The sequence below is a fragment of the Lepidochelys olivacea genome (genome assembly GCF_965140295.1).
Source record: "Lepidochelys olivacea isolate rLepOli2 genome assembly, chromosome: 1".
Taxonomy (NCBI): Eukaryota; Metazoa; Chordata; order Testudines; family Cheloniidae; genus Lepidochelys; species Lepidochelys olivacea.
The window spans coordinates 44,604,865-44,615,053 of record NC_140411.1 but is presented as its reverse complement, the minus strand read 5'-3'; the positions used below and the strand labels follow the sequence as shown (position 1 = coordinate 44,615,053).

General features: G+C 46.7%; 1 protein-coding gene across 1 annotated transcript in view; it reads left to right on the top strand.

Annotated features, from left to right (window-relative positions):
• Window positions 1-6,577: 6,577 nt before the first annotated feature.
• Window positions 6,578-10,189, top strand: part of SPATA13 (spermatogenesis associated 13) — a 328,609-nt gene continuing 324,997 nt past the window's right edge. Inside the window, exon 1 of the mRNA XM_084650283.1 lies at window positions 6,578-6,891. The gene's annotated coding sequence lies outside the window, so the exon portion shown is untranslated. The remainder of the gene's footprint in view (window positions 6,892-10,189) is intronic.

Below are 10,189 nucleotides of genomic sequence, written 5' to 3'. Positions count from 1 at the left end.
ACAAGAAGGATGTGGATAAATTGGGGAGAGTCCAGCGAAGGGCAACAAAAATGATTAGGGGTCTGGAACACATGACTTATGAGGAGAGGCTGAGGGAACTGAGATTGTTTAGTCTGCAGAAGAGAAGAATGAGGGGGGATTTGATAGCTGCTTTCAACTACCTGAGAGGTGGTTCCAGAGAGGATGGTTCTAGACTATTCTCAGTGGCAGAAGAGGACAGGACAAGGAGTAATGTCTCAAGTTGCAGTGGGGGAGGTTTAGGTTGGATATTAGGAAAAACTTTGTGACTAGGAGGGTGGTGAAACACTGGAATGCGTTACCTAGGGAGGTGGTAGAATCTCCTTCCTTAGAAGTTTTTAAGGTCAGGCTTGACAAAGCCCTGGCTGGGATGATTTAATTGGGGATTGGTCCTGCTTTGAGAAGGGGGTTGGACTAGATGACCTCTTGAGGTCCCTTCCAACCCTGATATTCTATGATTCTATGATTCTGTGATTGAGCAGCATATAAATGAGCCCTGACGCACACAGGCAGAGGAGTTAGTCAGTAACTGTAAATTAAACTGGTGCCTGTCACAACAACCCATTTTCTTGGCAGCTTTTTTTATTTTTTTTTTATTTTTAAAGTGGCGTGGAAGTGCCAGTGGAAGGGTCAGTGAGAGTTGCCTGCTTTTGTCCCTCTCCAAGGAATCAAACAGCAGGCTTAATGCTTTGGTTGCTTAATAATGCTTGACCTGCCCTGTGACATTTGAGGGATTGTGCAGAAAAGGTTTCTCTTCAGGAACAAACAAGCAGAAACAGAATAGAACTGAGAGAGTAAGGACAATACGCCAAGCTTCCAGGACTCAATAAGAGCGAATTTCCTGAGGAGAGCTCAAACAAATCAGATGAATTCCTCCCTCACCCCTGCTTTCCAACAACTCAGTAGTTCTCTGGTGTGGGTAGATTGATGCATATGGGGACTGATGTTCTCTGCTTGCATTGTACAGTGAGCCAGCTTGACATAGCTGCTCAAGAACATTTGAAGATGTAAGGCTTGTTTTCTTGTTTGTTCCATCTCTGTGTGTGATGCTAGTGATGGTGAGAGCCTTGCAACTTTTGTTAAAGTCTAAGTCCCTGCACAGTTCCTGGGAAATGTAGAGTGCATGAGTTTGCCCCAGAAATAGGATCGGAAGACTCTGACTTCTTGTTTGGGTGATCATCAGTTTTTCTCCTTACAAACTCCAGGTCCTATAGTCAAGGAGACTTTCCTACAGTTGCAGGTGGTTCAGCTTGTGAACCCTTACATCGCAGGTGCAACTGGGGTTAGACATTTCCAGGTACTTGTGTAACCTTCATCATTATTGTAGTTGAACATTTACTGGGGAAAATTCACACTGGAGGGGGAGCAGATAGTGGTACCATTATCATCCTTCCCCACGCATTGCATCCGGGGAGGAGAGCAGCTCTCTATTCTGTCCATGGTTCCACAAAGGTCCTGCTGGTGGAGACCTTCTGGGAGATGTGCTGAATCAGTGCAGCTCCCAGTCAGTGTGCTTTCAGGCCAGCCACATTCACTTCCTGGGCTGTGCTGCATAGCTCCTGGGCCTCCTGGCAGATCTGGTATTGTAGCTGGCTTGTACTGCTATGCCCTGCTCTAGACAAGCTTTCCAATTCTGGGACCCAAAGCTGGGTTCCCATGTCTCATCAAATGGATGAATCCCACCTGGTAGGTGATGTGTTACATAGGATCTTCCCAAGAGAATATGTCAAGCCCTGAAATATTCTAAATTCTGCAATTCATTCTAGAGATGTCCCAATTCTACCTGTAGACAAAGATTAAAGATCCGTTTCAGCTTGTGGCTATTTGACTAATTGCCCTGATAAATCTTGCTGTATGTTCATTAACTGAAAAAGGAAGGGGGAGGCTGAAACAGATTATCTCAAATTCTTGCAAAGGCATAAAAAAAGAGGATCCCAGATTCATTCCCTTCCCCCATCTCCAAAGAGATGAAAAATCAGAGAACGCACTTAAACGGAAGCAATATAAGGACTAGAGGTGTCTGAAGTCTAGAGCACGGCTTGAAGGGATACTCAAATTCTGAATGTTCTATGCCATTTGTTCCAAGTATGCAGAGGTGAAAGTAAGCTGGTACACCCCAGTATGGCGTACTGGCAAGAGCCGGTGCACCGTACTGGGGCAGCCCGGCTTCCTCAGGGGGCAATTTAAAGGGCCTGGGGCTCAGCAGTGGCTGGAGCCCCAGGCCCTTTAAATTGCCTCCAGAGCCCCGCTGTTGGAGCCCTGAGGTAGCCCTGCTTCTACCGCCCCAGCCCTTTAAATAGCCACCGGAGCCCTGCCGCAGCTATTGCAGGACTCTGTGGGCTATTTAAAGGGCTGGGGCTCCAGCTGCCTCTGCCGCCCCGGTCCTTTAAATAGCTGCTGGAGCCCTGCTGCTTCCTCAGGGCTTCGGCAGCTATTTAAAGGGCTGGGGCAGTAGAAGAGGGGAGCCCCAGGCCCTTTAAATAGGCCCCGGAGCCCCAGGCTGCTGCTGCTACCCCGCTGGTGGGGGGGACACTTACCTTACCGGGTGGGTTGGGGCTGGCTCTGACCCCCTCAACTCCGCCCCTTCTGCCGTAGGCCCCGCCCCTTCCAAGGGCCAGAGCTGGCCCCAGCATAGCGGTAAGTCACTCGACTTACTTTCACTCCTGCAAGTATGTTTAATAAACTGTTTGATTTCTCTCTGGCCATACCACAATACTAGAAACAAACCTTTCCTTCATTCAAAACCCTTGAAAAATAGTGGACATTTAGGGTTATTTGGGAGGTAAATAAAACTGCATTTCATCAAGTCCTAAAGTTGTATTTGCTTAGGATGGGTGAACTAGCTCATAAAAATACAGAGCCAGCTCAAACTTAGCAGTTTCTCCAAATCAAAATGAACAGTAACATAAGACTACCTGGCCCCTCATTCCTATCTCCCATCCTGCATGCTCTCTCTTCCTGACCGCTATTAAATCTTTGCCCTCTAGGAAACCCGCAACAAGCTCACTCTTTTTGACCCCATGGATCCACAGATCCTCTTGACACTGACTCTTCTGCTCTTACATCATAATCTTCCGTGTTGTGTCTTTCCCAGCCAAAGGAATACAATGTGTTCTGGGGCAACTCTAACAAGAAGAGCTCTGGGTTCCATGAGATTTGAAGAAAGTAGCTGAAGTACCTCAGCAGATGCTGCCGGAAGTGGAAATATTCCCAGGCGATCATGAACGGCAGGGGTCTTTTCAGATGCGTGTGGAAAAACCCTAAGAACTGAAGTTGCAAAGGGGAGAGGAAACTCCACTTTGGTTTCGGAAAGAAAATTGGGCTCAGGGAGCAGGGACTACGCACGCAGGAAGGAGAAGGATCTAGTTATGTTGGGAAGACAGGAGGAAGGGACAAGGATAGGAGATGGAGAAAGGGAAAGACGCAAAACCTTCTTCTGATAAACTTTGGTTAAGCACCTGCGTTATTTAGAGATTTATCCCAAAATTGAACATTTGGTTAGTCTCTAAGGTGCCACAAGTACTCCTTTTCTTTTTGTGAATACAGACGAACACGGCTGTTACTCTGAAACCTGTCATTTGGAAGATTGCTCACCACTAGGGCTGTGTCTACACTGCACAATTTACTATGGCACAGCTGTGCTGCTGCAGTCATGCTGTTGTAAAGTGCGCAATGTAGCCGCTCTTTGTCGCCATGGGAGAGCTCTCTCACTAACAGAATAAAATCACCCCAGAATTAGGGGTGGTAACTTCATCACTGGGAGAGTGTCTCCCATCGATGAAGCACTGTCCACACCGGTGCTTTTCGTCAGCAAAACTTTTGTCATTCAAGAGTGTGGGTTTTTTTTTTTCACACCCCTGAGCGAAAATATTATAACGGAAGTGCAGTGTAGACACGGCCCAGTATTTAAAGCAAAGATGTGTGTCTCCTTCTTATATCAGTTTTTAAGAAGTTTGTGACCACTGGAACTGTCTGGACTTTGATCTATTGATTCCATTTTGTGTTGTGTTGTGTGATGGAGCACTTCCTAGGAGAAGAACTTGGGTTTATTTTCAATTGGGATGTAAGGGGAGAAAAATACTCCAGTAAAACCAGAGGATGGAAGGATAGGGTTATAGTTGAGAGAATCAGGAGACCCCGTTTCTACCACAGACTTCCTTTGTGATGTGTGTGTAAGCAGTGTCAGGATGAGCTCCACCCTGACATCTGGTGGTGAGGTGTGGCAAGTTGTGGAAAAGAACTTCAGGGGCCGATCTCATTTGCATAGGCACACCCACCACGCCTAGAATGAGACCATAGCTGCCCAAATGGTCACTTTGGCTGCTGTGGGATCCCCAGTGTCTCTGTTATTGGGGCAGGAAGAATAAATTGTTATTACCCTGATTATGGGAACTGTGCTTGGAACTGTACGTGGCCTTTTGTTATGATGGAGGGATTCACCATCAACTAAGTAGCACTCGCTAGGCAAGGGTCATGGGTTCCAAAACTGTGTGAATGGAGAGAGGCTGGGGACAAGTAGTAGTACTTGGTGGCATGGGCCCCTTGGTGAGGGCCTTACATGCTGATTGCACTTCCTCCTCTCTCCACTGTGGACTATCAGAGCTAATTTTGATTTCATTAGAAGTCTAGTTATAGGCTGCTGAGCTCACTTTGGGCTGACAGTGCACCAGCACTGGGGCTCCCCTACTATAAGCTGAATTCACCTAAGAGCTGAAATCACTGAGTGTTGTGTTAAGTAGTGGGGGAGCCTGAAGATATATTGTGGAGCAGTTTGCGGGACGGCTGGTGAAGCAGTTCGACGCGGAGCAGTGTGTGGATGGCAGGAGCTGCTTGTGGGCCGTGGAGCTGAGTTCGTGGAGCGCAGCTGAGCGAAGGAGTTCGTGGGGCGGCTGGCGGAGCGGAGCGCAGCTGAGCGAAGGAGTTCGTGGGGCGGCTGGCGGAGCGGAGCGCAGCTGAGCGAAGGAGTTCGTGGGGCGGCTGGCGGAGCGGAGCGCAGCTGAGCGAAGGAGTTCGTGGGGCGGCTGGCGGAGCGGAGCGCAGCTGAGCGAAGGAGTTCGTGGGGCGGCTGGCGGAGCGCCGCTATGGAGCTATGGGGCGGTCAGCTTCAGATCACGTAAGGTGCCTCTTACCCCCGTCCCATTTCCACCCAGGTTGGGAGGTAAAGCTCCGCCGATAAACTTTCGAACTCTGGGGCTGCCCTGACCAGGGACAGAGACTTTTGGGGCATTGGACTTTTGGGACTTTGGGTGATTTGGGGTTGCTGGACTCAAGAACCAAAGGGAAAAGGGCATGCCCCAATTTGCCTGGGGTGGGGTTGTTTTTGCTCATGGGTTGTGTTATGAATCCTGTTGGTGGTGTTTCCCCAACATAATGCCACATTGTTTCTCTCTGTTATTAAAAGACTTTTGCTACACTCAGACTATGTGCTTGCGAGAGGGGAAGTATTGCCTCTTGGAGGCGCCCAGCGGGGGTGGTATATATTTTTCCCAGGTCACTGGGTGGGGGCTCGAGCCGGTTTGCATTGTGTTATTGGAATGGAACCCCTAGATATTGAACCCGGCCCTTGTTGCTGCCAACTCTGACGGGCAGAAGGGTTACATGTGCAAGATACTTAACTTCTCTGTGGAATGGGGATGAGAATATTTTCCTCCATCACAGGGATGGTTGTGATGATGAGGGTTAATTCCTCAATGCTTGTAAATCATTGAGGACCATAGATGAAAGCTGCTGTATAGATTGTACCTTCTTCTGGGCAGGAACCATATTTTTCTGCTTATTTGCAAAGCACCTAGCACATTTTGGGGCATTTTAAAATTAATAGCTATTCCAGGCTCCATCAGTTGGGTCAGACCATGCCAGCAAAATGGGGACATGGGCCCTGATTCTGCACAATGCTCCATGTAGACCGTTTCCACACAAAGCAGTTTGCAGGATTGGGGCCATCGTCATTTAGAAACCGGTGGAAAGGAGCTTTGCTGAAACACAGAGTCTATAATTTAGTTATTTTTGGTGTATCCTGGGTCTCTTTTAAAGCCTAAATCCTGCAGAATGTATACTAATCTGGGAAGCTGCATGTAAGAGTTTGTAACTGTAACTATATCAAGGGGGAACACCCAAAACAAATGTGATTTTTTTTTCACAATCCCGCCTGGAAAAATTCTGCAGTTCCTTAGCCAACTGTAGTTTATATGAATTGGGAACAGTTGGACCAAAACCTGTATGATTTTTTTTTCTTTGACAGAGGGATACAGGAGGAAATGCTTTCTCCCCAATGCAAATTTTTTAAACATAAACATGGATCGTCTTCCTCAAATGGCTCTCTGCATCATTTCCAATTCAAAACAACTCTCTGATTTCTTATCCCCGGGGGATTAAAAGGGGATGAAGACTGGCTCCACCTTTTGATGCATATGTATCAGCCCTGGGAGTAAGGAGGGGATAAGAGATCAGAATTTCAACCTGCCTCTGAATAAGCCTTAGTGGTTCCCTTTAACTATGGACATGTGAGACTGGAAGGCTACTTATTGTGGAGTTCCCTAGGAGTTTTCACTCCCCTGTGAAATATGATGTCTGGACACACCCTCCAAAGCCTTGTTTGGATTCAGTGGCTATGAAGGTGACAGATCAAAGGGAGTTACATCTCTCAGGAGAGTCCCCTCCTAACTTCTCTACTTTTGAGCATGCAAGGGACTGAGGATGTGGTGATGCTGGTTGTGGTGGCGACAGCCAGGAGCTGATCTCTGAATTGTTTTGTGGTTGAGCAAGACTTTACTTTTGTTTGGTGTTTTTCTTTTCCTTTTTTGTACTGTTTGTCTAATGGCTAAACTGCTCCAAGGACCAGCCCTGTAGCACTTCTCAGGAGTGCTGGGAAAGGTAAGTTTGGAATGGAAAAAGGGGAAATGGTTAACTTTGTGATGGCAAAACGTAGGCAGCTGGGGTGGGTGTGCGTGCGCCTGTGTGGGTGGGGGAAGGCTGGTTGTGTGATAAAGGTGAAGGGCTGCCTCGACACAAGCAGGTGCACAAAGGGCTGGAAGCAGCTCTAGGAAAGCGGCTAGTCTTGCCTTTCAGGCACTCACAGCAGCAACACAAAGCGCTCACTATAAGGAGCCCGGGAAAGCTGGTGCCCATGGAAACGGTGTTTTGAAATGGCTACAAGCAAGAAACTTTACCTCATTGCTGTGGAAATGCAACTGGTTACTGGGGTTACTAACGGGCCCAGTTGGGGGTGGAGAGTCTCAGAAGCCTTTCGGAAAGTTTCAGATTTACACGGCTAGTTTCTCAAATCTAGCAATTGCTCCTGGTGAGCAAAGCAGCCCAAAGGGGCTATTTGGTTTTGTCAGTTAACGGTCAGATCCTTTGACCGTCAGCTCAGAAAAAAACACCTACTTTTCAGTTTGCTAATTAGGAAACATTCAATGATTTACTGAGCGGGATTTTCCTTCTGCTATTACTGGCTCTTCAGTCCATTGGATGCTTCCATTGTAGGTGATGATAATGATTAACAAACAGGCCCCTAAAAGAATGAAAAGTAATGAGAGGTGTTAGCAGACTCCTTGGTATTTTAATATTCCATCTGCTTACAGTGCCTCTCTTAAGCAGCTTTAGAATAATTTAAGATGGACACCGTGGAACTAACTGGCCTTCATCTTCCAAATCCTATGCCAAAAAATCCTTGCAAATCAGAAGGCTTTTTAAAGCCAATGGCGTTCGGTGTTTGGAGCAGAGTGTAAATATGGCTTTTAGTGAGGTGGGAATAATTCAAAGCCCCTGTGATAACTCTGTCTGCACCTCAGGAGATGTCAAGGTGTCTGCTAGCGAATGAGAAGAGGGAGGCTGCTTTATTCATGGTCACTCAGGGCATACACTCGCTTTAAGTATTCTTGGGACTCTCCTGGGGTAGACAAGCCCTCAGAAACATTTTAGGCATCTCATTTTGCTTTGAGGTTGCTTGAAACATGAAGAATTTAAAATAAACCCCGGACTTTTCTGATCAGACACTACCGTCAGTACCAGTATTTCCCGCTTTTCTCCTGTCTTTTGGTTTTTGTTGTTCGAGACAGAGAGGAGAAATTTTATTTAAATGCTGCTAGAGGTTAACCTTGATTTCCAATTTGTTTAAGCCTGGGGTGGGGTAGTCAGTATTAGTGTTTACAAAAGGTATTTTTCTGCAGGGACTTAACGACCGAATTGCATTTGCAATGCCCACTCTTAAGCCATCAGCCACCCCTTCAAACAGCTCTGTTGAGGTCAGAGTTGGCACTGCCAGCCTTCTACAGAAGCAGGAGGCCATTCATTCTGCACACGGGTGTCACTGTGCAATCTTAACTTTTTTAACAATTAAAAAATGAAATCCTCCTTTATGCAAAAGAAGCTTGTATGTCCCAAAGCAAGAGAGTCCTTGCCATCTTTTTCAAAGATTTCCTTTGAAAGTAACTAATCTCTCCCTATTGCTACCAAAAGTGTCACAGTTGCCAATATCTGGACACAATTAAACTTTTCTCACCAACTTTGTGATTTTTTTTTTTTTAATGGACAGTTACTAAACCCAGATATTAGATGAACTCTGTACTGCATTCCTAGGCCCTACATTGTTATGGATTTGTATTAAGGGTGTGTCCAGAGGCCCCAAATGAGATTGCATTGTGCTATTCTCCCGTTGTGCTAGGCGCTGTAAGAACACACAGTGAGAGACGGTCCCTGTTCCAGGGAGCTGACAAATCTCTGACAAGACAGGCAATGGGCCGGAGATGAAACAGGCACAGAGAGATGACGAGACTTGCCCAACTCATACAGCAGGCCAATTGCAGAGCCAGGAATAGAAGCCAGGTTGCTTGGCTCTTGACTGTTATCCACAGGACCATGCTGCCCCCGTGTTACCCCTGGAATCAGTTTGTTCTAGCTCTTGCTCAGTTCATTCACTTTTGACACCCTTGGACAACTGGAAGGATGAAGGGCATCTTGCACTTTGCTGTCCCAGGACATAAAGGCGTGATTTAGGCTCACAGCATAGGGTCTAGTGCATTGCACAGGATTTCTTCAGTGCACAGTAGCACAGCTGTATATATTGTTCTGTCAAGACTATTTGGTTTTCCCTGACAAAGACATTTCCCCCGTCAATGAAGAATTATTTATTTACCATCAGATGAATCAGGGGAACTGATCCCATTCCCATTGAAATAAATGGGTGTTTCTCCAAAGGTTTCAAATCATGGAAGGGTTAGTCTTATCTCAGCATGCAGATTGAAAAGCAGAAAATACAGGGCATGCGTGTACACATGTGCACACCCCCATGGCAGTGACTCAGGATCCATACAGGGTTCTGCCATCAGAAAATCAGGTACCGGCTCATTGGGGATCCAGTATGGTGATGAAAAATGGCTTCAACATCCCCTTGTGGTTGCGGGGAAGGAGCAAAAATTTGGGAAGCATTGGCTAGGGCATGTCTAGGGAAAGTGGTGGATGTGCTAATTCAGCATATTTTTGAGCAGCCTTCCTAGGAGCTCAGTTGTAACAAAGTTTTTCTTCCCCAACTGAAACCCTGACTAAGGGAGAAGCAGCTGCAAAACTGCCTGTCTTCCCTCATGCTGAACCTCGCCCAGAGCATAGAAGGCCAGGCTGGCAAAGGAATTACATAATTGACATCTCCCTGAGCCAGCTGTTTTGTCAGGTGGCAGAAAAATCTGAACGTTGTAGGCTACTTGTGCAGAACAGAAGGTTTGATAAGAAGTTAAATTGTGATTTCTTGTGCATAGAGATGGATGAGTTACCCCAGAAATCAATGGCTATGAGCTAGGGTGTGCTGCCATTTATCTAGAAAAGCTCCAATGGATTTTAGGGGTACAAAATGTTCGGAACAGAGGGTGGAGCCCATGTAGTTCTGTGGTCCCATAAATCTCTAGGATAGGAAGCTCAACAAGTTTATTCAAAGATTAATAAAACCTCGCCCACTCCGAGCAGAACAACTAAATACTTAACATGGCCTAATAGGCTTTGAATTCAAGAAGCCATGAGGCTGCAAAATGATTGGTGTGGGTTCTCTGTTTAAAACACTTGATTGTCTCCCTCTGGGCTCCTCAGCACACTTCTTGCTATCTTTAGCATGGATGAGTGGTGCCCAGAACAAGCTCTCTTGAGCTTCTCAGCCCTCTTGGAGGAGCCTTAGGAGGGACCC